The sequence below is a fragment of the Mesoplodon bidens genome (assembly GCF_964165515.1).
Source record: "Mesoplodon bidens genome assembly, chromosome: 3".
In the NCBI taxonomy this organism is placed as follows: domain Eukaryota; kingdom Metazoa; phylum Chordata; class Mammalia; order Artiodactyla; family Ziphiidae; genus Mesoplodon; species Mesoplodon bidens.
The window spans coordinates 171,000,110-171,025,816 of NC_138178.1; the positions used below are offsets into that span (position 1 = coordinate 171,000,110).

General features: G+C 40.0%; 1 protein-coding gene across 5 annotated transcripts in view; it reads left to right on the forward strand.

Annotated features, from left to right (window-relative positions):
• Nucleotides 1-554: 554 nt before the first annotated feature.
• The window catches only part of VRK1 (VRK serine/threonine kinase 1), an 80,891-nt gene continuing 55,738 nt past the window's right edge, over nucleotides 555-25,707 (forward strand). For 3 of the 5 annotated variants that reach the window (XM_081230046.1, XM_081230048.1, XM_081230049.1), the window contains exon 1: nucleotides 555-641. The gene's annotated coding sequence lies outside the window, so the exon portion shown is untranslated. Of the gene's footprint in view, nucleotides 642-778; nucleotides 866-25,707 lie in introns of those variants that run through there. The other 2 variants (XM_081230047.1, XM_081230050.1) reach the window with 2 other exon arrangements.

Below are 25,707 nucleotides of genomic sequence, written 5' to 3' on the forward strand. Positions count from 1 at the left end.
AAGTCATTTAGGTCACAAAGCTACAGAGTGGAAGAGCTAGGATCTGATCGCGAGCTGTTTGCTTCCAGAGCCAGGCCACAGCATACTGAACCAAGCTGCTGTGGAATGAGCATCAGGGTGTGGACCAGAAGGTGGGAAAACGCAAGCGCCTGTAGGCAGAGGAGACACTCGGCCAAAAGGGAACGTAGGACTTCTTTTACATCCAACTCTTTGTCAACACACTTATTTAATAAATAAAGCTACTGCGAACACTGGCAACATTTATTTCAGTTCCTACAGCATTGCCGGGTACAGCATCTGACCAGAAGGACGGACTCCGAGGCTGTAGACCACATTTCCCAGAAGTCCATGGGGCAGAGGGACCGGGAATCTCGCTTTGCCAGTAAAAGACTCCATTTCCCAGCATGCAGTGGGAGCGCCGGCCCGCGGCTCCAGGCGTTTCTGGGGAGGTGGCGTGGGCTAGCGCGGGCTCCGCCCCGCCCCGCGCGTTCCCGCTCGCCCCGCCTCTCACGTTCGCCTGAGCCAATGGGAAGGCCGCATACTGCGGGGTGTGAAGGGGCCGGAGCCGCTGAAGAGTTGCGAGTCGGCGAAAGCGGCGGGAAGTTCGTATTGAGCGGAAGGCGACGGGTCTGCAGCTAGGGGTAGGGTGGCCACACGCCGAGCGGGCGCCGCGGAGGGGGAGGCCGGGGACTGGGACGGCGCGGGGCGGCCGGGCGGCCGTGACCTTGGGCGGCGCAGTGGTCTGCGGACGGCGCGCAGCTGGCGTCCTCTCCCGCCGGGGCTCCCTCAGGCCCCGCTGCGGCCCTGGGCTGCCTGCACCGGCCAGGCCGGTCCCCCAGGCTCAGTTGCCGGTTCTGGACGGCATGTAGGTTGGTCATACTTGCACCGCATCCTGGTTGCTCGGGCTGGGTCTGGGAGATGACCTTTGTAGGCCAGCCTAGACCGCCGGGCTCCCTCCGCTGTCTTGGAGCTCACCCTCTTCAGAGGAAACTGAATGGAAGCAAATATGACATTTTGCAGATGCTGAAAAGCTCCCTTAAAATGAGGACAGGCGACTGTGGGCCAGAGTGGTGGGGGTGAGGGAGGGCATCTCAGGAGAGGTGACGTTGGTCTTGAGATCCGAGTTGGGGGAAGGGGCCTGCTCCCCGGAGGATAGCGTTCCAGGCCTTTCTAACCTGTCAGTGTCCGGCTGAGACCGGGTGAGCGCTTGCACTTAGCCGCAGGGTTCAAGGCGGTGGAGCTCCGTGGGGAGTTATACGAGGGATTTTCCCATCCTCTGACAGTTGTCCTTTGTTGTCTCTCCGTAGCTGCAGGGTGGCACCCTTTGCTGATGCAGCTGTATTCAAGGGCAGCAAATAGTTTTTCCTTCTGTCGAAATAATTTTTGGCTCCGGTCTTAAAACTCATAGGTGATTTATTTAAATTCGACGAACAGCACCAGCGTCTCTGGGTTGAGAGAGAGAGGAAGGGGAAGCAGACACTAGGTTCCTACTGAGGCCACTCATTTTTCTAACTTGTTTTCTATCAAGTCACCCATTTTTCCCCCCATTGCTTTGTATTGACTCTTCCTTTCCCTCCCCCGTCTCGCCTTCTTAGAACAACTTGGAAATACCAGTTTTGCTATTGGGAGGGTGGCGGTTTCAGGGAACTGTCAAAGAGTCTCATTAATTATTATTTTTTCTTTTCTTTTTTTTAAACTGCAGTTGCCCATCTGTGGAGTCTGAAATTTGCAAGAGTTTAAAAAAAATGTAGGGCAGCATTTGTTTTTAAGAGTTCAGAATAAAGGCCCCTTATTTTCCATGACATGTGATACTTTTGGGGAGAATTTAATCTACAATTTTAAAGTAGTTTCAGAGGGGGGGGCAGGGGTTCTTTATATAATCATCTTATTCACATTATGTTTGTGCTGTTCAAAATGGCCTGTAGCAATTGGAATTATGTTTCTGGGTAGGTAAGGTGATGTTGATCAGCTACCTGTGGAAGGGAATGCAACTTAAGTTGTCACTTAACACTAGCTTATGCCGAAGCCGCCACAGGTGCTATATTCTGTGTGCATCTCAACATTGCTTATCAGATTCTGAGTTAATATGGTAACACAACTTGAATCCAATGACAGTAAACTTGTGTTAAGCATTACTGTCCGTTTAGTACTAGTATCTAGTGCAAATATCAGGTTTAGAGTGTAATGGCTTCTTAATGTTCAGCGCTGCAAAAAACGTGAGAGGATATTTGTTAAACAAATGAGAAAATGGAGGAATGTGTCAAGCACAGAACCTGGCATATAGTAAGTTAGTTAGTGCCCAGGAAATGGTTATATGGAAAGCTTATGCTAAGTTTTATTCCAGGATGCAAGTGTATATTTTAAAAATAACAGTAGTGCATTCAAAATGTTGACAGACCCTAAAATTAAATTTCTTAAATAAGCCAGCTTTTTTTTTTTTAATTTGAGAACTAATGTGAAATAATAATAAATACATAAGTGAAGGTCCCAGATGTCTAGGAAAGAAAAACAAGATTTTTATTTTGACAGCTATATGGTTTTTTTCCCCTTAAAACCATCCCTAAGAAGATATAATGTGCTATGAATAGAATTTTGATTTAAAAAATGAAACTTTGAAAGTATTTTTGATTTGATAAATAAAACTTACTGGAAATGAGGCAGAGCTTAAAAATTTACCTTATATCAAATGAAGAAGGATGACTCCTGAATTTATGCAAGCGTGCAAATGTTGATATCTCCATGTATCAGGCACTGAACCTAATGGAAAGTAAATGCTGCCTCTGTGTGTGAGTGAGGCTTTCATGGAAATTGGTCTTGATGGGTTTTAAGAATGATGGGTAACTGAATAGGCCTGGAGAATATTTTTCAGACTGGTAGGACATTTTACATGTTTGCCAGGGTTATTTTTCAGAGTGAGCAGAGGTGGACTCATTTCTTCACCAGATGTCATGTGGCTACTGTATGTCAGGAACTGTGCCGGGTGCAGAGTCTGTTCTTGCTATTGTAGTGTTTGGTCGAAGCAAGTGTTCTTTTAAATTAATAGAGGTCATTCTTTTTGACTTCGGTTGTCTAGCCACCACCACACAAGGAGTCAAATGTGTATGGCACATTTGGAAAACTAGACTCTTAGTGATAAAATGTAGAAAATATGGAATTTTTAATAAGGGTGTAGTGTTAATTCAGAAAGGTGATAGAATCCTGACAAAGCATTTAGCTCGGTGGTGTAACCAAGATGTGTTCATGCTCTAGGGCATGTTTGGGCCTTTTGACCCGAATTCCTGTGAATATGTTCGTACTTGCCATGATAAAGATGTCAAGAGGGCTGTGCCCTTTAATATCTTGTCCCCTTAGCTTCTGAATGATATTTAAGTACCTAACATTCTGAGGTGGTTGTTTGGAAATAATTTCATGCACTTGCCCAATTATTCCTGCTCCGTCTCTCCCAATGTCCTCTTAAATCTTTACACTCAGACTCAAGCACACTCTGCTCTTCTTTTCTGGATGACATATGGACCACACTTGATGAAAGAAAAGCTCTCTAGAGAGTCTGGAGAGGTATGAAGTCTGCCCTTCCCCCCCATAATTAGAATTTGATTTTTAATATTCACCAGTAAATACTAATGACAAGAAACTACTTCTAGTAACATTGGTGAGTAAATTTATTAAGAATTTTAGGGACTTCCCTGGTGGTCCAGTGGTTAAGACTCCATGCTTCCAATGCAGGGGGCACAGGTTCGATCCCTGGTCAGGGAAGTTCTGCATGCTGTGCGGTGAGGCCAAAAAAAAAAAGGGAATTTTATTAGCCACAACATTTTTGTCAGCTTGGTTTGAATTGTATTATTTATTTAGTCTTAGTGTAGGTACATGGATTTTGATGATTCTTTGCAATAACTCCTCTCTCTCCAAGGGATAGAAACCAGTACTCTCAGATTTGAAAATTATATAGGTGCTGTCCACACTGGCCAATATTTAGGATGAGTATTAAATATATACACATACTAAAGTGTTTATCAATAAGCCACATATATTAAGTGGGAAGATACACTAGATGGAAGTCATGTAATTAAGTTGCAAGGTTATTAATTTGAGATTTGACAATGTTCTATCATATTGTAAGGACACATTTGTCTTAATGGAGCTCAATATCCAGAATTACATAGTTGGTCCTGAAAGGGACTGAATGAGAACTGGAAAGTTAGTGGGCACAATGGCAGCACCATCCCACTCTTTTCACGGCTTTATAGTTTCTTTTTGTGCATTTATTTTGTTTTCTCTGCAGACTGGCAGACTTATTGCTGTTTACATTTGGGATAGATATGTCTGCTTCAGATCTAGCTCCTTGTTTCAGGAATCCCAGAGAGACTCCATTATCTATCTAATTGTCAATTATATCCAAAATTAAAAAAAAAAAGTCATGAAGTTAGGAATCTTATAGCTAAGATAACTACAGCTTTATTTCAGATTAATTGCTTTCCTCAAATTGTCTTACCAAGTAACAGCTGAACAAACTGCCATTGTTGATACTGTATATAAATGGATTGTGATCACATTGTGTGTTAGAAAGTGCTGTTAAGCCTTTAGTCTTCATAGACTGGGTCAGGAACATAGAGAAACAAACTTTGCTGTTTCTATTGGCAATGTTGCTTTTGTTCCACTTCTTACTGCAGCTTATTATATGATACAGCAACAGAGCTATCAACATACAGATTATATCTAATTATACATTCTTCATTAGCGGTAATAAAGAAGAAGTCTTTTTTTGGGAATCAGGAAAAAAGTTTTAAAAATTCATTTAAAAAATACTAAGGTCAGATTATAACATTTAAGAGGCTTAATCTTACTTGTTTTACAGGCTTTTAGAAGGCATTGTAGAAATTGTGACTTTCACATTTTCATCACCTCATGTGTTGCTGCACATGTAAAATGGTACAGCCACTCTGGGAATTCGTTTGGCAGTTTCTTAAAAAGTTAAATATACTCCAAACACATGACCCAGCAATTGCACCCTGGGCATTTATCCTCGGAAAATAGAAACTTATGTTCATACAAAGACCTGTATATGAATGTTCCTAGCGGCTTTGTTTATAATAGCCAAAACTCAGAGACAACCCAGCGCATCCTTCGGTGGGTAAATGGTCAAATAAAATGTGGTATAGCCATATAATGGAATACCACTCATAACAAAAAGGAACAAACTATTGACACAAGCAACAATTTGGATAGAGCTTAAGGGCATAGTACTGAGTGAAAAAAGCCAACCTGAAAAGGTTGTGTGATTAGAATTCCATTATATAGTATTCTCAAAATGATAAAATTATAGAAATGGAGAAGAGATCAGTTTTGCTAAGGTGAGGGCTGGGGGTATGGTGTGACTATAGAGGGGGAGCATGAGGGAGTTTCTTTGGGGTGACTGAACAGTTGTATGTCCTGTTTATTGTGACGGTTATAAGAATCTTTATAGGTGATGAAATGTCACAGGACCATACACGTGTGTGTATGTGCACTCACACACACACACACACACACACAATGTAAAAACTGAAATTTGAGTAAGTACTTTTATTACTAACAGTCTATCAATGTCAGTTTCCTAGTTTTGATCATTGTATTATGCTCATCCTTTGTATGGCTTTGCCACATAATATTCATCCATTGAAGGTCGTGGTTTGTCTAGTTTTTGGCTATTACAAATAAAGCTGCTATGAGCACTCATGTACCGGTTTTAGTATGAATATAAGTTTTCATTTTTCTAGGATAAATACTCCAGTGCAACTGTTGGGTTGTAGAGGTAAGTGTGTGTTTAAACTGTTAAGAAACTGCAAACTTTCCCAGAGGTGTACCATTTTACAGTCTTGTCATCACTACATGAGAGATCAGTTTCTCCACATCTTTACCAGCATTTGGTGTTAGCAGTATTTTTTTTTTTTTTTTGCGGTACGCGGGCCTCTCACTGTTGTGGCCTCTCCCGTTGCGGAGCACAGGCTCTGGACGTGCAGGCTCAGCGGCCACGGCTCATGGGCCCAGCCGCTCCGCGGCATGTGGGATCTTCCTGGACCGGGGCACGAACCCGTGTCCCCTGCATCGGCAGGCGGACTCTCAACCACTGCACCACCAGGGAAGCCCAGCAGCATTTTTTATGTCAGCCATTTTAATAGGTGTGTATTGGTATTTCATAATGGCTTTAATTTGCATTTTCCTAATGGCTAATGATGTTGAACATCTTTACATGTGCTTATTTGCCATTTGAAGGGTTTCAGAAAAAGCCTCCCCCAAATGTGCTGTTATGGCATGCAGATTATCTTAAGCCAAAGACAGTGGAGACCCAAAAGACTCAAGAGCTTTTTACCTCCACCTCAACTGCCAAATGAATTTAGATAGGGAGCCTGGCTCAGAGAGAGCTATTACCAGAGATAACTTTTATCTGAAAGCCCTATCTGTTTGGCATCTAATAACAAAACATCTGATCTTGTTGTCTGAATTACCTTCCTCCCCTTTGAAGTCCCAGGCCCCTGTCCCCTTCCTTAGCTCAGGATGGTATATTAGCCTCAACTGCCCAACTTACCCTTGGTCCCATATTTTTATGGAGGTGTAATTAAATTTGTTTTTCTCCTGCTAATCTGTCATATATCAATTTAATTAATATACCAGCCAAAAGAACCTAGAAGAGTAGTGGGAAATTTTTTTTCACTCCCACACATTCATATCTCATTTGGTGATTTGTCTGTTCAAATCTTTTGCCCATTTTCTAATTTGTTTTCTTATTGTTGAGTTTAGAGTATCCTTTATATATTCTGAATACAAGTCCTTTGCCAGATATGTGATTTGTATATATATTCTCTCAGTCTGTGGCTTGTTTTTTCATTCTCTTACAGTGTCTTCTGCAGCACAAAAGTTTTTAATTTTGATGAAGTTCAACTTACCAATGTATGGATCGTTTTTGGTGTCATGCGTGTCTCAGAACTCTTCACCAAACCCTAGGTCAAGTAGATGTTCCAAGTTTTCTTCTGTTTTACAATTTTATGTCTTACATTTTGATCAATGAATCCATTTTGGGTTAATTTTTGTAGAGGGTTTGACGTTTAGGTCTTGGTTCTTTTTTTTTTTTTTTCTTTTGTCTGTGGATGTCCAACTGTTCCAAACCATTTGTTGCAAAGACTACCCTTTCTCCACTGAATCATTTTTTTTAACCTTTATCAAAAATCAGCTGGCTGTATACTGTAAACTGCATACAAAATGAAGATAGGAGGAAATGAGTAAGCAAGTAAGGATGAAAATTAATACAGATTTATGAAGGTGTATGAAGGTATGAAGACTCATGCCTTAAGTCTTGAAAAAAATTTATGTATAGATTTGAGAGGAAGTGGGAAAACATTTTAGAGAATAGCATGAGCAAAGTTACGTCCTAGAGAAAATAAGTAAGAACTGGCTGTTCTGGGGAGTCATGGGAGTGAAGGGGAGGATAGTTGGTTCGTGAGTCTAGAAAACCGCTGGCCAGTTTCATTGGCCACTAGAATGTACTGTGGGTTCTTGAGCAGGAAAAATCATATGGGAGAGAGATGGTCTTCAAGAGAAGTTGTTTTAGGGGCACGTATAGCAGTGCAGTAATAGGTTGGTAGGAAGAACAGGTTCTATCCAGGACCCTGAACTTGACTTTGTACTTTGTGTTACAGACGTCTACCACTAAGCCAAAACAGTGGTGTCACTTTATAACAATAAGTCCTTTGTATTTCCTAGAAGAATAATGGTAGATTTCAGACTTTTGCTGCTGTTCTCAGTGATGGATACTGGGAACTCTGCTGGACTTTCAAACTCCTTCATTTTAATGCTTCTTTTAGTAAATTGTACATGTTGGCTCATTGTTGGTGTGGGTGACATTTCTTATCAGGCCTAAAAAGGGTCCAAGGGGTGAGCAACTGAAATGATAAAAACGTAAAGAGTTGATAAATTGGTCCAGTGAGGAAAAGTTAATGGAATCACTTTTATTTATCATGGCTAAGAGGAGACTTAGGGGTTATTTAATCAGTATGTCCTGATACTTGTATATGAAGAACCACATGGAGAATGATGATGACCAGCTGTTCTTCAAAATCACCGAGGACTGAGCAAGGACACACAGCTCAAATGGTAGCATTAGAGTTTTAGTCTGAGGGAAGAATTTCCAAGCAGTAAGAATGTTAGATACTTCATGCCGGTGATCCAAAGGATCTTTAGAGATAGAATAGGAACCTAGGTGTAGTTTAGGGACATTTTGCTTATAGTCAGGGGGATGTGTTACGTGACAGCTCCCGAGTCCTAATTTATTAATTTGTGACCCAAAATACTCAGTTTCTGTTTTCTTAACATCCACTTCCCATTCTTGATTTCTTTCCCCGAAGAAATTATATTTCTTTTTCTGTTCACCTTTGGGAATCTCATTTGGTTTCTGCCTTCTTTTGTGCATTTAAATGATTATCTTGGATGTGGATTAGACTTCTGTCATTTAAAAAACAGCCACTTAACAAATAGAACTTATTTAATGTCAAACTACTAAATATCCATGCATTTCTACTTTTTAATTTAGAACATGGAAAGCCATATCATTCCATTTTTATAAAACATCAATGATGACTTGTTGAGCAAAGGATTTTACTGCATAAGAGATTACCATGACGTGTATTAATGAAAGATAGGCAATGTGAAAAGCTTTAGTGTAATCACTTGTTTGCCCTCAAAGCACTTTTTCTGTTTGATTTAATTTCCTTAGTCTGACTCTTTTCCATAAGTCTAGATCTTTTTTCCACTGAAATGTTCAGATTGACCAAGACTGTTTTACTCGTGATTGCAACCCTTCAGTATTAAAGCGTAGTTTTTTGTTTTTGGGTTTTTTTCCCCTGCAGAAGAGCAAGCTCTTACAGTGCTATGCAAGCTGCCCATTTAAAACTATCATTGCTTGGCACCTATGCCCTAGTGACAGTTTGACCAACATGTGAGCAGGCACACTGCCATCCTGACAGATGGGCTTGCGTAGAGGCAGCCAAGAAACCATGTATCTGCATCTAGTGTATTTGTTAAGGGCAGGATTCCCAGTCGGGGATGTTCAAACGTCTGTCCATCCTGAGCTTTCACGCCTATGGATAAAGGGATGTCATCATTAATCTCAGCTTCTGACTGAGATTCCATGGGTATATAAGAGCTTCTTGGCTCTTATAAAAGTAGGCAGTTGGGGACAATCAGTATAATTGATCTCTCCTTCATCAGTGGACTACTTCAAATTATCCTTTCCTCTTTCTCCCAGCCAACTAGGTTTGCAGTGAGTACAAACCTGTTCAGACATTGTCCTGATACTTCTAGAATATGTGCTGTTTCATTTGTTTTCTAGAGTACGAAAGCTTTGAAGTCATTAGTATTTATGGTTGGGACAGTGATGCACATAATTGGAGTCAGGTAGATCTGAGTTCAAAGATTGACAGCTGTATGATATCAGGGCAACCTAATTTTATCATGAAATAGTAGCTATGTCATAGGTGGTTTTGAGAATGACCTGTGAAATATGTACAATGAATCACTTGGTATCATGTCTGGTCCACTGTACGTGTTCAGTAAGTGTTTATCATCATCACCATTATCATCATCACTGTAACATGCCTGAGGGTATTTTTCTCTGGAGAGTTATCGAAACAGAAAATCTTTATTCCACTCATTTCCCACCATTCTTGAAAGTCATGTATTAGATATCATCACATTGTCTGGTCTATAATGGAATGCCTCCGATGACAGGGAGCTCACTACTTCTAGAACAGGGTTTTTCAACCATGTGACTGGTGACATTTTGGATGGGTTGTTCTTTGTTGTAGGGGATTGTTCTCTGAATTGTTGGGTGTTTAGCATCCCTGGCCAGGGAGGCAAAATTGTCCCTGTTTTTCATAAAGTTTTTTTTTTTTTTTTTTTTTTTTTTTTTTTTTTTCTTTTTGCGGTATGTGGGCCTCTCACTGTTGTGGCCTCTCCCGTTGCGGAGCACAGGCTCCGGATGCGCAGGCCCAGCGGCCATGGCTCACGGGCCCAGCCGCTCCGCGGCATATGGGATCCTCCCAGACCGGGGCACGAACCCGTATCCCCTGCATCGGCAGGCGGACTCTCAACCACTGCGCCACCAGGGAGGCCCTTTCATAAAGTTTTGACTGTTAGTAAGTTCTTTCTTAGATTGAGTGGAAGTCTACTTTCTTATTTCTCCCACCCAGTTCTGTCTTTTGGAGACATGTAGGACAAGCTGAATTCCTGTTCCACGTGATGGTTTTTCAAATACTCGAAGACCGTCATCTAGTCTCCTCAGTCTTTTTGAGTTGAAACACCTCCATCTAGTTCATTAACTGTTCCTTACAAGGTATGATTTCATGTCACTTTACCACATTGGTGACTTTCCTTTGATTAATCCCCTGTTTAAACTGTACTGCTTAAAATTGAATGCAGTACTCCAGGCAGGGCTTGATTAGTAAAAACTTGAGTTGCATCTCTTGTTTTAGATACAACACTTTTCTTCTATTAGCCTAGGAAAAAATACTGCCTTTCTTCTACATACTACATTTTTATTATCAGCTATATCCTTTTGATAACCACATCATAGTTGAACCTAGAGTTGAATTAAACCCCTAGATCTGTTTAAGCCGTGTCTGCTTCATTCTGTTTTTATGCCTTCGTTTTGGTGCTCAAGCATGAGACCTTACGTTTATCCTGTTAAATTTTTCTTTTTTAATTTAGCTAACTGCAGTCCCGATTCTCGGTCAACTCTGAAGTTTCTAGTTCAAAAGAACAAGTAGGTGATGATGATGCCGTCAACTGAAATTGAAAATGCAGGAGAAAGGTGTGTGTGTTTGTGCGTGTGCACGTCTGTGAAAGGGGAATTGGGGATGGAAGCCTGAGGAATCCCAATATTAAGAGGCAGCTGGACACAAAGGAGGCAACAAAGGAGACCAAGAAGGGGTGGGCAGAAAGGTAGGATAGAAATGAGAAGAGTATCTTGGAAGCCAGAGTGACTGTGTATTGAGTACTGGGGTAGGTACTTGAATACAAAATGAATAGGACATTGTCTTTGCTTTCTGCTTCTGTTTTTATTTGCCCCATGGTTTAACTGTTCAGTGAATGGCATTACCTAGTCAATTATGCCTGAAAACTTAGAGTCATTCTTTATTTTGCCTTCATACCCTTAACTGTTAGGTTACCAAGTTCTACTGATTCAAAAAAAATACATAGTGGGAAGAGTGCATAAATCTTAGCTAGCTCAATAATTTTTTTTCTTTTTTTTTTAACGTAGTGAACACACTATAATTACCACCAAGATCAAGACATTTGCTATTCTAGCACTCCAGAAGTCTCTGTTGTATCCCTTTCTAGTAATTATTCCCACCCTGGTAACCACTCTTCTGACTTCTGTAACTATAGCTTAGTTTTGCCTGGTTTTGAATTTATATGTACATGGAATTATATTATGTACTCCTTTTAACCAGGCTTCTTTTATTCAACATTGTATCTGAGATTCATCCATGTTGTTGCATATAGTATGTTGTGTGTTTATTTTTTAATAGCTCGGTAGTTCTGGTTATCTATTATTGCATAATACATTAGTTTTGGTTATTGATTACTACATAACACACCACTCCAAACTTAGTTGGGGTTAAACAACAACCATATTAATTTTTTATTTTTTATAAATTTATTTATTTATTTTTGGTTGCGTTGGCTCTTCGTTGCTGCACGAGCTTCTCATTGTGGCGGCTTCTCTTGTTGTGGAGCATGGACTCTAGGCGCGCAAGCTTCAGTAGTTGCGGCACATGGGCTCAGTAGTTGCGGCACGTGGGCTCAGTAGTTGTGGCTCACGGGCTCTAGAGCACAGGCTCAGTAGTTGTGGCGCATGGGCTTAGTTGCTCCACGGCATGTGGGATCTTCTCGGACCAGGGCTCAAACCCGTGTCCCCTGCATTGGCAGGCGGACTCTTAACCACTGGGCCACCAGAGAAATCCTCATCTGGGATTGTTGATCAGAGCACCTAATTTGTTTTGTTTTGTTTTTTTTTTTTTTTGAAAGTGGCTATTTTATTTTTCCAGTGGTATATCTAAAACAGTTTGAATAGAGTCAGAAACTTCTACTTGAAACTTGCTTTGCTTCTTTGCAACTTTTGAGTCCATGGTGGACTGTTTGGATAGTGTTCAGATTTTGCTGCTGAAAAGGCTGTAGTGGGGTTGATGATCATATATAATGGTCAGTGTTTGTTTCCAGAAGCAGAGATTCCTTTGAGAGGGAGAGGAGGTTTGGGAAATATCCAGTGAGCACAGTCTCTCTGGTATTGGATAAAATCACAACAATTTGGAGATGAGCTCCTGCATCCACATTCTGGGCCCTTGTAATAAGAAACCAAGCTTAAATTGGACATTGCATGTGTAGGGGCTTAGGTTGGTGTTATATTTATTTTCTTCAGTGCATATTCTTCCTCTTCTGTTTTGGGACTAAGTTTTATCACCTTGTCACTAGTATAGTGGTTGCTATAAAGGTGGCTGTGCCCTGGTTGCAGATTCTCCACGAGGCTTTGGCTTTTCAAACACGTTGGCTGGGTTCCCAGAGAAAGCTTCCTGAGAATGACTTATCCTCGGAAGTCACATAACATCACTTCCACTATACTGTTTTGGTTGAAATAGACACAAGCCTGCCTGGATTCAAGGGGAGAGAACTTAGACCTCACATCTTTATGGAAGGTGTGTCAAAAAATTTGTGACCATTTTTAAAAACTACCACAAATTATAGACCACAATTGATCCATTCTGTTGTAGATGGATATTTGAATAGTTTCTCCTTTGGAGCAGTTGATGAATAATGCTGCTGTAAACATTCTTGTTCATATCTCTTGCTTCATATATATATTCATTTTAGTTGAGTGTAGATCTAAGAGTAGAGTTGCTAGTCATAGTGCATATGTATCTTTAGCTTTAATAGGTAGTTACTCCCAAACAGTTGTCCAAAATGATTGTACCAATTCATATTCCTACCAGCAAACTGAGAGTTCCCATTGCTCTGCAACTTCACTTCCGCTTGGTACTGTCATTTAAACATTAAAAAAAATTATTTTAACCATTCTGTGGTTGTGTTGATTTCATTGTGGTTTAATTGGCATTTCCCTGATAACTAGTGACTTGAGCACCTTTTCATATGCTATTAGCCTTTTAGGTATCCTGTGTTGTAAAGTGCCTGTTTCAAGGCTTTTACCCATTTTTAACAAATTGGGTTGTCTTTTTTCTTATCGAAATGTTGGAGTTTTGTATATTCTGGGTATGAATGCTTTGTTGAAAATATGAATTGTAAAAATCTCTTTCCATCTATGCCTTGCTATTTCACTATTGTGTCTTGTTGATGAACTGAAATTCTAAATTTTAATCAATTTCAGTTTACCCATCTTTTCCTTTATGGCTAGTGTTTTCTGAGTCTTGTTTAAAAAGTTTTTGCTACTCTGTGGTCATGAAGATATTTTCTTATGTTATCTTCAAGACGTTTTATCATCTTACCTTTCACATTTAGGTCTCAGTTTTCAGGAGTTGATTTTTGTGTGCCGTGAGGTAAGGGTCAAGGTTCCCTTTTTCCCCATATGCTTATCTATACGAGTAGTAGCAGGTAGCATTGGGTCAGGTGAACACCAGCCTGTGAGTTAGGGTTCCTGTATTCTCAGCCTTAATCTACCTTTGATGCACCTTCTGAACTTGGGCATGTTATTAAACCCTTGTGGCCTCAGCTCCACCTGCAAAATGAAGGATTTGAATGAAATGTTTTCTGATTTTCATCCTGGCTCTAGTTCGTTAGATTATTCTCCCTAGTTTACAGTTTCGTTTAGGCCTATCAGAATATTCTTGGAACTCGTTTCTGTTATCTGATGTGTTCTTGATATCTCCCAGTTTTATGTTATCACCAGTTACGATGAGTATGCCATCTAGATTGTCATCTAAGCTACTGATGAAAGAGTTTTCTTGATCACCGTGGTAAGTCCTCTCCCCCGCACATGTTCTTCTGATCTTGTTGTTATTCTCTGTCCCTTGCCAGGAGCTCATCATTCTGTTTTAGTAAGCCGTGGCTCAGGACACCAATTCCATGTTTGAATGTCATATACATATACTATTCATTTCTCTTGTCCTTTCCTTCAGTTTCCTACTTGAACTTCTGAGAATCACAGATAACAATGCAGAGTTTCAGGAATCAGCAGAAGTCATTCACGATCACATGAGTTCTAGTCTCAGTGAATTCTCTCTCTCATGTTGCATGTGTGCTCTGGAAGGTGGCGTATCCTCCAGATAGCTGCATACTGTACCTGTGCTCTTCAGTGGAGTAGTCAGTGAGCCACACTGGTAACATAACTAAGTGTACCCTTTGCTGGTGCCTCTGTGTTCTGAGTAGCCTGCGTTGGGGTGATTTCTACCCTTCTTTCAGAAGGTATAGTTTCTTTACACAGAATGTCATAACTTCAGGATAGCTATCGTTCCTTCCTTTGTCATTGATAGCACATTTCCCCTCTCATTAATCTTTTTTTAAAAAATAAGCTTCATTGAGATACAGTTCAGTTATCATACAATTCACTCATTTAAAGGGTATTGTTCAGTGTTTGTATATTCACAGGACTGTAACCATAATCTAATTTTAGAGTATTTTCATCAACCCTAAGAGAATTCCCTACAAAGTAGCAGTCACTCTCCATTTTCTGCCATCACCCACTGCCCCCTGGCCCCCAGAGCCCTAAGAAACTACTTATCTGCTTTTGTCTCTATAAATTTACCTATTCTCGAAATTTTACATAATTGGAGTCATACAATATGTGGTCTTTTGTGACTAGCTTCTTTCACTTAGTATGTTTTTAAGGTTCATCCATGTTGTAGCATGAATCAGTGCTTCGTTTCTTTTTATTGCTGAATAAAATCCCAGAGTATGGGTATGTCACATTTTATTTATCCATTCATCCATCGAAGGACATTTGAGTTGTTTCCACTTTTGGACTATTATGAGTAATGCTGCTATCTGTGAACATGTACGCACAAGTTTTTGTGTGGACATATGTTTTCATTTCTCTTGAGTATATACGTACCAATGGAATTGCTGGGTCATGTGGTAACTCTGTGTTTAACTTTTTTTTAGGAACTGCCGAACTGTTTTCCAAAGTGACTGCACCATTTTACATTTTCAGTAGCAGTGAAGATCTCTCCAAATCTTCACCAGTACTTGTGATTTTCTGTCTTTTTTTTATACCCATGGTAGCGTGTATGAAGTGGTACCTCTTTGCGGTTTTGATCTTTATTTCTCTTAATGACCAGTGAGGTCGAGCGTATTTTTGTGTGCTTATCGGCCAGTTGTTTATCTGTTTTGAGAAGTATCTGTTCAGATCCTTTGTCCGTTTTTAAATTGGGTTGCCTTTTTATTATTGAGTTCATTAACCTTTTAATGTTCACTTTGATTTATTTTCAACTAGAAACATGTTTTTCCTTCCTTTTTTTTTTTTTTTTCTGTTTTGTTCAGGGACCATTCATTCTTTCTATAATGAGCAGGAGGGTTGAGAGTGCTCTCAAGCCCTTTTGCATTTTCTTGGCAACAGCCTTCATTGGCAAAATACGTAACTGTGGAATACCTTAGACGGGAAAATGTACATCTGCTCGTTATTGGAATAGATCCTTTTGTAGTCTCATAATGGTACTATTTTTATACATTATTTTCTTCACTATTTTTTCATATATTCTACAGTAGTTTATCACATCAAGGTTTTTCAACTGAATTTTTGTCAACATTTTGTATTAGTAAAACAACAACTAAAAACTTTTCTGAAGAGCTTTACATCAGTTATTTATTTCATTATTTTGTCCTTTTGATCATTGGAAGTCATCCTTCTTTTTATTTAATAGTTAGGCTGTGTATTTATAGTAACGTTGAATATGTTTCTGTTTTGTCTTTTATACTCTTTATGACATTTACATTATTAGTCATTAAGGCATATATTTTACCACTTTAAGACGTTTCACTTTGCAAATGATTTTGCAGTATGCACACTCTCAATACTTTGAAGTTAATTAGCAAAAAAGGCATTTTTGCAAAAATTACACTTGCCCTACATATTTTTTGAATCTTGGCCCTGTTAAGTTGCCTGTCCATGGTTGTGAGGCAAGGAAAATATCCAGCACTATTGGGGTCGAGTAAGAGGGACACGGTGGTCAACTTGAAGGGCTTCATTGTCTAGTGCAAAAGAAAAAGAAGAGCAGCCCTGGCACTCAGAAGCTGGCCTGGTGTCCCCGCTAGGCCACGCTGTTCTCTATTTAAACATAAACAATCTCACAGAATGCCTCAGAGTTTCTCTGAGAGCACGGAAAAATGAGACAGAGAACAAACAAAAGCAAGGCTGCTGCACCCACACAATACTTGGCCAGAATGAGTGACCGCAGCTTCTTCACCAGTTACTGCTTTATCTTGGGTCTAGTCTCCCCTCAGATAAGATTTATTGAGATACCCAACATAGAATTACCCCAGTCTCTAACCGCATTCAAAAGAAACTAGAGAAATCCCTGCTTCCCTAGCCCTCCCCCAAATCACCCAACCAAAGCCCAAATCCTATCAGATTCTTTACAACATTCTCTTATGAGATGCCCCACTGTTCCTGTGGTGTGTGTTCTCCCAATTTATTTAACTACAGGTTTGTTCCTGGTGGTCTATTGCTGAAAGGCAGACACCAGAGATAGGACACTTTGAGCAACTGCAATAACAAAAAATATAGGAGAAAAGTTTATGTGACAATTTTAATTAATCAGCAAAATTCAAAGTGTGGGAAGTTTTACAGGACAAATGACAAGGGGAAGGGAAAAACATTAAAGAGAGAGGTGGCACTTGTCCGTTAAAGAGATTCAGAGACACATCAGCCAGTTACAGTGACTAAAAAATTAACTCTAAGACTTTAAAAAAAAAAAAAAGTTGGGGAGATTTGAACACTTATTAGGTGATATTAAGGAATTGTTAATTTTATTAGGTGTGACAATGATATACGGTGAGTGTATTTTTAAAAAGTCCCTGTTAGAAAAATTTACATATGAAATTATATGATGTTTGAGGTGAGCTTTAAACAGATCTTGGTAGGGTCTAGTGGATTGTTTATACAGAGGAAACAAACTGGCGATGTGTACATGGTAGTTCATTATATCACATCTCTGCTTTGTATGCATTTGAAAATTCCTCTAATAAGGGTTTTTTTTTTAGGTCATTTGTATTTCTTTTTCCATGAATTTGCCTCTCTGTGTCACTTTCCCATTTTTCTGTTGGGCTTCTGTCTTTTTTCTTATAATTTAAAGGATTCTTTAATATGTACTGAGAAAATTAGCCTTTTGTCATAGGTCTTGTAGGTATTTTTTATTTGTCTTTTGAATTTGTTTATGGTATTTTTTAACCTGTGGAGAATTTTTGTCAAAATTTATCAGTTTTCTTTAGGCCTTATGTATTTTATTTTGTGTGTTGCTTAGAAAACCCTTCTTGTTTCTGAGATTCTGCAAAGTTCTTTTGTTTTCATGCAGAATTTTTTAATGTCTGTAGTACTCTTCTGATTTACTTTGATTATTTGGTCATCCTAATTTCCTTTAGAGTATTTAGAAATAGTCTTCCTTTGAGCCCTGCTGCAAGAATATATAAGGAAAGATGTTGTTCAGTAGCTATCTCTCAGAGTTTTAATACTGAACACCCGGAGAATTAACCACGAGCAACGTTTGGTAGTTAATTTTGCAACTCCCCCCCCCCCCCAGAATAGGAGAACTAATGGGAAATGTGTCATTTACAAGATTGTCAAAGTGTGCTAAATGTTATAAAAAATATTAGCAATATAGTTCAAAATTTCTAATTTTAGAAGAGCTCCTGTGATTGCTTTACATAAAGAAGTGTTCTGGGACTTCCCTGGTGGTGCAGTCGTTAAGAATCCACCTGCCAGTGCAGGGAACACAGGTTCGAGCCCTGGTCCGGGAAGATCCCACATGCTGGGGAGCAACTTAAGCCTGTGCGCCACAACTACTGAGCCTGCAGGCCACAACTATTGAGCCCGCGCACCTAGAGCCCATGCTCCGCAACAAGAGAAGCCACCACAATGAGAAGCCTGTGCACCGCGATGAAGAGTAGCCTCCACTCACCGCAACTAGAGAAAGCCCGCACAGCAGCAACAAAGACCCAGCGCAGCCAAAAATAAATAATAAATAAATTTAATTAAAAAAAGAGACGTTCCTTTCAGCTCTTTTTGTAGGGCTTATGGGTCAAGGAGCCAGGCACCCACCTCCCTTTGAGGTCGGCATCTTCAAGCTTGTTCTTGTCTTAGATTTGATGCCTTTGCCTGGACAGAGCAGGAAGTTTTCTAAATATTACTGTAGTGTCTTCTTCATGGTTGGTTCGTGGAGACCTGTTAGGACTCCATGGATGGATCTTGTAATCACTGCATCAAAAGTCAGAAGAAGTGCACAGCAAAAACTTCATGAAATTGTTCCTTTTTGGCGGGAAGTGGTGGCAGTGAGGTATCTTGGGATCGTGTTTGAAATTGTACCATACTACGTGTTCTCAGTTAAAAATTAATTCTGCAGTTAGTCTTCCTCTTTTAGAACTTTTGGAAATCATTTAAAGGAAATAAAAGTTGAAGAAGTACATTTGATACTGTATTTTAAACATTTTATTCACTGTACCAAAACTTTTTGTAATCCAACGTTAATCATTTTTTTAATACAAGTTTAAAAAATCTGACTAGGAAGAAATTTTTCTCCTGTGAAGATATCTACTTTATTTTTCCAAGTTAGAAGTTCGAGTCTTCACCTAGTTCTTTCCAGCTTAAGTGGGAAAACATGACTAGTGTGACAATTGCTTCTAAAGATTGTATCACAGTTTGAGTTTAGCTTAACGTTTTTCAGAAATAAATCTATGAGTTGATGGGATCGTTATCTCTGGAGGTTCACTTCTAAATTCTCATTGTGTTACATTTGACTCTTACTTTGTTACTGTTACTAAGGGTACCATACAGCTGTGAATGTTTTTCATACTTTTATTGATATGCCTCGTTCTCTGAGTGAAACCAGGAGACTGATTGGGTGTCCCTAACAACTCAGAGTTAACCTTCCTGTGTCTCAGTTGTTTGTGTTAAATGGTATTGGTAGTAACTCTACTTTTATTCCTGTGGTCATCCTTATGGTTCTGTCTCAACTGTAGGATTTGTGGACAAAAGTAAATATATGAAGAAGACCCTGTGTATTGTTGCAAAGTGGCTATATAAACTCAAGATTCTGTGTTTTATTTTTCATATGATTTCTTAGCACTAATCCAATGCATTAATCAACTTCTGATTAACTGGCTCATTTGTAAGAGGACTGTCCTTACATGTATTGCTTTCAAATTGTTCACAATGTAATTTAGAAAAAGAGGTGATGAAGTTCTTTATTGACTGATTATCTCCTATTTGATTTTATTCTTTGACTTACTGTAGATTGGCAGGAAGCCATTTACACCAAAATATGTAATTCTTTTTTAAAAATTTATTTATTTAATTTGTTTTTGGCTGCGTTGGGTCTTTGTTGCTGCGCGCAGGCTTTTCTCTAGTTGCGGCGAGCGGGAGCTGCTGTTCATTGCGGTGCGTGGGCTTCTCATTGCAGTGGCTTCTCTTGTTGCAGAGCACGGGCTCTAGGCACGCGGGCTTCAGTAGTTGTAGTACGTGGGCTCAGTAGTTGTGGCTCGCGGGCTCTAGAGCGCAGGCTCAGTAGTTGCGGCGCACGGACTTAGTTGCTCCGCGGCAAGTGGGATCTTCCCGGACCAGGGCTCGAACCCATGTCCCCTGCATTGGCAGGTGGATTCTTAACCACTGTGCCACCAGGGAAGCCCTGTAATTACTTCTTAATTCCAAATAAGTTTGAAATACGGATAAATGTTTTTGGCCTGGGATATGATGGGGTGGGAAAAGGGTGTTTTTTGGGGGGGCTCCTTCTGAACCGTTCATTCACTATTTTATATTTTTTACCCAACTTCTAAAATCCTCTAATACAATAGAGTTGTATGTAATAGAGCCCTCACATTGAAAATGAATGACTTAATGAAGAAAGGAAGATGTACCAGAATACAGTTGGCCTCTATATCTGTGGGTTCTGCATCCACAGGTTCAGTCAACTGTGAATTTAGCTAACTGCAGATCAGAAATACTTGAGGGCTTCCCTGGTGGTGCAGTGGTTGAGAGTCCGCCTGCTGATGCAGGGGACACGGGTTCATACCCCGGTCCGGGAAGATCCCACATGCCACGGAATGGCTGGGCCCATGAGCCACGGCCGCTGAGCCTGCGTGTCCAGAGCCTGTGCTCCGCAACGGGAGAGGCCACAACAGTGAGAGGCCCGCGTACCGCAAAAAAAAAAAAAAAAAAAAAAAAAAAAACTTGAGAAAAAATTTCCAGAAAATACCAAAAAGCAAAACTTGTATTTGCCACCTGGACAATTAGTTACATAGCATTTACATTGTGTTAGGTATTGTAAGTAATCTAGATAGGATTTAAAGTATATGGAAGGATGTGTGTAGAATATATGCAAATACTGTGCCATTTTATATAAGGGACTTGAGTGGATTTTGATATTCAAGGGGGTCTAGGAACCAGTCCCCTGAGGATACTGAGGGTTGACTATATCTAGACCAGTGGTCCAGTCTGTGCATCACAACCCGCCCTGTGCAGGATTAAAATAGAAGATGCTGGGGCTCTTGTGGAGTAGGGCCTTTACTGTTTCAGAGTTCCACTGGTAACCATGATGTATAGCCAGGATTGAGAATTACTGCCTCTGACAATGGGTAGTTATGTAATCGAGTTTATACTTTTGCTCTGAACTTCCAGGCACTCACTGAAAAAGGGGAAACAGGAGTTTCATAGCTCTTAATATCTTAAAAACTTGCATCACTGGAAGAGGCACTTTTTTCCCACCCTGAAACCAATAGAGTTGATGTGTACAACTGCTCACTGTCTTTAATAAATAGTTTTATCAAAGGATTCAGAAACATTCTTTACCTGGAGGGCTTTTTATTGATCCTTGTTTGAAGCTGATGGTATAATATTAAATCATTAACTGTGTGATGGTGTTTTTGCATGAAGCTAAGTGCAGCTTCTTGAAGCCAAAGGTTGCATTTTATTTGTGTTTATATTTCCAGTCCCTAGCACAGTTTCCAGCACATATTCTGGAGGTGTTTTATAAATGCCTTTGTAATAAGTGAGTTCAAATGTTTAATTTCCTGGTGAACTAAATTGCCATAAAGATAGAACTTAGAAAATCTAGAATATGAGATGATTAGCATGTTTCCTAGACCATCTGCCACTAATATTGTTTGTTTCTACTTGGCACTATAGACTTGTTTTTCTGGGGGTGGGTAGCTTGTGTAAAGTTAAAAAACGTTTAAAAAACCTCTTATGTTCTTCTGTACCCCTCTCTTTAGCAGCTTAAAATTAGTTCAGTTTGTAAAAAATTGACATCCTTACTATTCAGTAAGGATGAATGCAGTCAGCAGTTATTCCAGTAGCAACACCATTGTAGTAACTGGTAGGTGTTTCTGCCTTGCCCCTTCCAGTCTGTTTGACGCATCAACCAGAGTGACCCTTTGAAAACCTAAGTCAGAGCATGCCACTTCTCTGCTCCAAACCTTCCCATGACTTCCCATCTGACTTAGATTCAAAGTCAGTGTCCTTACAGGGGCCTGCATGTTGGACGTGATGGTCACACCTTGCCCTTTTATGTCTCTGACACCAGCTAGTGTTCTCCCTGGGCTCATTCTCTGCCAGATGCACCAGCCACCTTGCTGCTGCTAGAACAGGCTGGGCATGTCCTGGCCTTAGGCCTTTGCACTCGCTGCTCCCTCAGTGTGGGGAGCTCTTCCTCTAGATCACTGCATGGCTGACTTCACTCACTTTATTTACAGGTCTTTGCTTAAATGTCACTTTCTTGTGAGGCTTTACCAGATCATCTTTTCGGTTTCATCTCTGCCCCCCGACCCATGTCCCTGCTTTGTTATTTTTTTTCCTTTAGCACCTATTACCATTGGACGTAGCTCATGTTTTAATTTTGAAAAAAAATATCTCTCCTAAACAAAATATTAGCTCAACGAGGGCAGAGATTTTTGTCTGATTTGTTCACTACTTTATTTCCATCTTCTAGACAATTCCTGGCACAGAGTATGTGCTCAATAAATACTTGTTGAGTAAATGAATTAATGAAGCAGACACTGTGAATTGTAATAATATAGAATTCTGTGGGTTTGAGTATTATTTTTATTTTAAATTTAAAAGGAGGCATAGAATAGTAAAAGTTTTATATTTCTTGTCAAAGAGTTGCAACCATCTACTCTAGTAGCACTACCAAATAACTTAGTTTAAGTTAAAGGAAGACTAGGGCCTAGCCCTATCCTGTACTTTTGAGAAATGGAAGTTGATCCATTATAAAAACCATTGCTACCTTGAGGTGACTTTAGTGACAATGGCACTTAAGATTTTGGTAATCATGATATCAGGTTTAGCCTACAGATGAAATGGATTTTGAGGATGGAATAATACACGTTAGCCAGAAATATTAAAAAAAGTAAAAATTTTGGTGAGATATTGGTCAGTGGGAGAATTCTTCTTGAGTGTTCAGAGTATGATTTTCATTTTGATTCATTTTGACTTCATTTTGATTCATTTGAAGGACTGAATTAAAATGCAAGTATTAACCCGTTCCAAATATTATGTTTACCCTTTTGCTAAAGTCAGAGTCCTTATGGTGGCTCCCGGGGCTCCACTTGATCTGTTGCTCCCGTGTTCCCTCTCTGACTTCTCCTCCATCTTTCCCCTTGCTCAGTCCACACCAGTCACACTGGCATCCTTACTCTTCTCTGGTTGCGGGGCACGCTCCTAACTTAGGGTCTTTGCACCGCTCATCCCTCTGCCTAGGATATCTGCCCCAGATACTCACGTGGCCTCCGTCCCATCTTTGCTCAGATCTCACCTCCTCAGTGGGGCTGACCATGACCTCTCCGTTAATACTGCACGCTGCCCCCGGTCCCCTTGCACTCCCCGTCCTCTCTCCCCTCCCCCCAACCTGCTCTACTTTCTTCTTTTTTGAAACATAGCATCTATATTCTCCAAAATATTACCCCTTCTCTAAAACTTACCCATTATGTTAGCTTTTATTATCTGTCTCTTTCTTCTCGAATATAAGTGTCAAAAGGTAGGACCCTTGTTTTGTTCCTTGAAATATAGCAAGTGCCTAGAACAAGTGCTTGGCCTGTGGCAGATTATCAATCAGTGTTTGTTGAGTGAATAAATGAACAAATCATTACTCTTCTTCATAAGTTCACATAATTCACCGTTAACCTTTATTTATTGCTGTGAAAACAAGTAGGTTTATGTAATTAGCATGTGTAAGAACAATCTTTGAAATGATACCACTTGTATTTGTACCTCCATGTTATAACATGAGTCGGAATTCCCTTCCTTTTTAAGGCTGCATAATACTGTGTTGTACATCTATACCACATTTTGTTTATCCATTTACCTGTGGGCGGACACCTAGGTTGCTTCCACATTTTGGTGGCTGTGACTCGGGCTGCTCTAAACATGGGTGTGCAGATATCTCTTCAACACTATCAACTCTTCTCAGATCTGTTAGCTTAAAGGAATTTCCATATCAATCAATTATATTTTTTGTATATGCCTCCATCTTAATTTTAAAGCTATTAATTTTATTTCCAGAGGTCTTAATTTTATTTAATGGCATGTTTTTCTTTTATGTAATTTATTCTTATAGAATTTGTATTTTGATGTATTTGATGTAAGACCACGTACGATGGTCTGCTTTTTTAGCATGATACAATCCTGGAAAACTATACATCAAAAAGTGGAACAAAATCCTTGAAAGAATGAGCTGTTACTCACCGTCGTGTCTCCCAAAATACCTAGACTGTGAGTGGCTGGAAACAGTAGAGTGAAAACCAGTAGAGTGTTGTATTGTGAAAGCAAAAGGAAAGAACGTTTCAAGAAAGAAAGAATTAACAGCAGTGTCGAGCACTGCTGGGTAATGAGCGGGGGTTCAGTGCCCTGGGCAAGAGCAGTTTGAGTGGACTTGTGAAGGGAGAGTCCAGATGGAGTGAGTTGTGGGGAGGGTGAGGAGAAAGGACGCGTTCTTAAGTCCAGGTTTGGTGCTGAAAGGGAGAAGACAGGTTGATAGTGCAGGGGGGGTTAAAAAACATTTATTTTTTCCCCAATGGGCAAGCCACGAGCATATTTAAAAGCTGATGGGAAGGATCTAGTTGAGGGAGATGTTGAACATTTGACAGAGGGGTTAATTAACGGTTTATGTCAGGACGTTGGAGGGGACGGGATGCAGGTGAAGAAGGAGCTGCTGTTTGATGGAGGAGGAGGGCTTCCCTAAGTTGTGATCACAGAAGGAGGATGAGATGGATGTAAAGTTAGGCCTCAAGTGGGTGCAGGTGGTTTGTAGGTTTGAGTCTTGGAAAGATAAAAGGAATTCCCACTTGAAGTTCGTGGCTTTTTTCTCTAAACCAGCAGATGAGGTCATCTGTTGAGAGTTATGAGTTAGGAGGGGGAATTACACTTTTGAGGAGAATAAATAGGGTTCAACATGGATTTCAATTGCTGGGCTTTTAAAAGGAATGGGATTATATATTAAGGATAAAGTTAGATGTCAGGTACTTGAGGAAAAGAAACTTAACCTTTCTGCTGTATAATTTTACACATTTATTGAAATCCTACCAAGTGCAGTGTATTGTAAGACAGCTCTCTTACCTAGTGAGTTCATAAACTTAAGGGAACATTTATCAAATGCAATAAGAGTTAAGAACAGTGCTGAAGCTTCAGAGGTCGTATCTGACTGCAGAAGAGCTAGATCTTACGTTTGGTAGTGTATGTATGTCTGTGCCACTCTCTCACTTTGTCCCAGCTTACCCTTCCCCCTCCCCGTATCCTCAAGTTCATTCCCCAGTAGGTCTGCATCTTTATTCCCGTCTTGCCCCTAGGTTCTTCATGACCATTTTTTTTTGGGGGGGAAGCAGCCGCATAGCACAGGGAGATCAGCTCGGTGCTTTGTGACCACCTAGAGGGGTGGGATAGGGAGGGTGGGAGGGAGGGAGAGCCAAGAGGGAAGAGATATGGGGATATATGTATATGTATAACTGATTCACTTTGTTATAAAGCAGAAACTAACACACCATTGTAAAGCAATTATACTCCAATAAAGATGTAAAAAAAAAAAAGAACTAGATCTTTGCATATGGAAAAGATTTCACAAGTGTAGATAGGGGAGGGTGAGAAAGTGCTTTCTACTACAAAGAGTGGAGCTGAGAATACGCTGGTACCATGTTAATGGCATGGTGAAAATTATCCTTGAATCACTGTGTCTCTATACAGTTTTAAAACGTCAGAGAAGCTTATGACTTAAAAGAAAATTTCATAAAAATATATGACCCCCTCAAAGGAACTTACGTGCATACCTGTTTTAGGGAAAATTTATGACTAGTCATCCAGTATGTGACAGAATTTATACAGCATTGTAATTTCCCAATTTGGGTATGATAAATTCATAGAGCTCATTAAGTGTAAGTGGCATTATTTGATTCATTCAAGCTTTTTTCTCTCCTCAGCAGAAGATTAAAAAAAAATATTCCAAACTTGAATCCAGGACTTGGAAAATGCCAGTTGTC